This window comes from Ipomoea triloba, chromosome 13, assembly GCF_003576645.1.
Source record: "Ipomoea triloba cultivar NCNSP0323 chromosome 13, ASM357664v1".
Lineage (NCBI taxonomy): Eukaryota > Viridiplantae > Streptophyta > Magnoliopsida > Solanales > Convolvulaceae > Ipomoea > Ipomoea triloba.
The window spans coordinates 16,450,253-16,453,433 of record NC_044928.1 but is presented as its reverse complement, the minus strand read 5'-3'; positions in this window follow the sequence as shown (position 1 = coordinate 16,453,433).

Sequence of the window (3,181 nt, the reverse complement as noted above, 5' to 3'; positions counted from 1 at the left end):
TCACAATCATCATCCTCATCACACATGTCAGCCCAAGATTTAGACATTTTATCATCGAGAGTAGTGCTACCACTAATAGGGTCAAGTGTCTTACCACATGTAAGCTCAATGGTGTCACCACATGGATTTTCATCTTCCCACACTATTTCTACTTCCTCATTACCTTCTTCCATCGCATTTCCATACCCCATGTCGTGATTTCCCTTTGCTTGTTCTTGCATTCGTTCAATAACGGGGATTTCTTGCCCATTCTCCTTTATATTTTCAATGTCTTCCTCCTCAATGCTATCATCCGGCACAATGTTGAGTCCCAAACGCCTAGCCAAAGCCCAAGTCTCCTCACTTAACCCATACTTGCCTTGCGGCTTGGCATTGCACTCTTGATCAACTTCGTCTCTATGGTGCATGTACCTACATTCACATGAGAATCTAGCATTACATTTCTTGCAATATCGGTACTTTTGGCATTGATACCTATAGTGAGGCCCTTTACAAGCATAACAAATCACTTGTCGGTTCATATCTTCCAACATGTGTTCCTCAATGGTCTTGAAGCGGTCATTTGGGTCTTTTGGCTTGGGTTTCAACCAATGGTCATACATGTGCTCAATAATAGATTTCGATTTGGGTGGAGGTGTGTTTTGGGTGTAAGATTGTGGAGAGTAGGCTTGGGATGGGTAAGAGTCGTAGGATTGAGAATTAGAGAATCCTCTTTGTTGAGGGTAGTCATCATCCTCGTCATAGTGGGTAGATTGGTAAGACTTTGAATTGTAGCTTTGGTGAGATGCACTCCTCCTATACCCCTGGTATTCATAAGAGTAGTCATCTTGATCATGATAATCCTCCTCAAAATCATCCCGGTAATACCTAGGTGTCCGGTATTCCCTTGAATGATCATAAGAGGTGTCTCTCCTTAGTGGTTGGGCCCGACTTGAATACTCATAATCGTGACCATGATAAGACTCTTGGTAACTCTCCGGTGGCTCATCATATATGGTTCTTCTTTCAGGTGGTGATGGAGTTCTCCTTGAGTAGTGGTAATCACCATATTCTCTATCATCATATTGAGCTCTTGATATTTGCCTTCGTGGTGGATCATCATACTCATATGCCTCATCATCATTCTTCATGTTGACCATGTCTTGCCTTAGCTCACCAATCATTCTATCCATCTTGTCCTCAAAACTTTCCTTAGGAGCTTCATCCCTTAGTGGTGGCCTTCTTGGTTGATATTCTTCTTGTGAAGATCCATATGTCCTTGAGTAGGGTGGTTCATAGTCCTCATAATCTCTATAACCATAGGGGTTAGAAATGTAACCCCCCACCTATTTCAGTAAAATTAAGGTTCGAAAAATTTTTCTTTAGGCTATAACATCCATGAGATGATCTCCAGATGCTTCGAAAGAATTATTATAAGTAAGGACAGTTAGTAATAAGCAGCGATCGTACGTCCCGGTCACGAACCGTAAAAATTTTAGGAACTAGGATTCGGACCCGTTTGTCCTAGGAAATGGATTTTTAGGCATCATACTATTATTCTTGAATTTCCTATTTAATTAGATTAGCCCATAGCAGCCAAAATTTATTTGTGATCGTACATCGCGAAATTTCACGGTGTACCGAACCTAGCCCAATTTTGAGTTCTAGACTGGAATAAATTTTTGGGTTCGAGAATTATTTGAATTGAATTAGTTTCCACCGAGAATTTATCTGAATTAATCCCAAACAGTCTAAGTAAAGATATTTTGGAGTATTTTAATCCAAGTTAGGTGATGTCTTATCCATTAGGTGTGAACTAGTCAACCTTTTGACCAAAGACCATAAAAACCCATTTTTCTTCCCCATTTTTGTGTGTTGGCCGAAATTACTCAAGGGAGAGAGAGAGAGTGAAGTGTGTTGGCCGAAATTACTCAAGGGAGAGAGAGAGAGTGAAATTTCATCTTCTTCTTCAACTCCAACTTCCATAGCCAAGACCTTCAACACAACCTCCAAGATATTCGGTAAAATTTCAATTTTATTCGATAATTAGTTTTATTTTGCCTCCTAGAACCTAAATCTAAGTTAAAATTTCTTGAAATCTTGTGTTATGTGGTTGATGAAATTTTAGGGTTTTGAGGTAAATTGGGGAAAACCACCTACAAAGACCTCCTACAAGATTTGGAACCCATTTAAGGTAAGGAATCCCTTTATTTGGTTGAGGTTGTTTGAAACTAGGTGATTGATGATTTTGTGGAAATTAGTTTGAGTGCTAGATGGAATTTTTGTGTACTTGATGCATGTGTAAATATGTATAAAGATGTTGTTCATGATATATGTGTGTACAAAAATATTGTGAGTATGAGGTAGTTGCCAAAGTGCCCAAACTTCTAATTTAAGCATACTAAGTGCATTATAAAATAAATGTAACACATAGATATGGGATGTAATCTATATAAAAAAAAATATAAGTATATATATGTATTTGTGTTTATGTTATATATATATATATATATATATATATAAATAAAGTATGGGAATGTATACATATGTGAGTTACGAGTAGTGTGTGTGTGTGGTCTAAATAGTGTAGTTAAGTTACGAGTAGTGTGTGTGTGTGGTCTAAATAGTGTAGTTAAATATATATATATACCCTACGTGATGTTAAATAGTGTAGTTAAATATATATATATACCCTACGTGATGTGTGTGTGAGTGATCTAGTGTATTATATATATGTATATATATATATATATAGTGATCTAGTGTATTATATATATGTATATATATATATATATATAGATCTAGTGTATTATATATATGTATATATATATATATATATATAACAATATGGGTGTGTGAGTGTAATATACGTATATATATATCTAAAATAAGGGTAAATTATATACATATATATGGTACGNATGTATATATATATATATATAACAATATGGGTGTGTGAGTGTAATATACGTATATATATATCTAAAATAAGGGTAAATTATATACATATATATGGTACGTACACACATGTAGGGATACATGTATATATACAAATTATATGTAGGGATTATGTATATATATATGTAGGTCGTATATTTATGAGTACATATATGGGTATATATGTATAATTAAAATGTCACTTTTTGTGTGAGGTATATAGTTGTATGAATCATAATTATACATGTGAGTAATAAGAAGAACA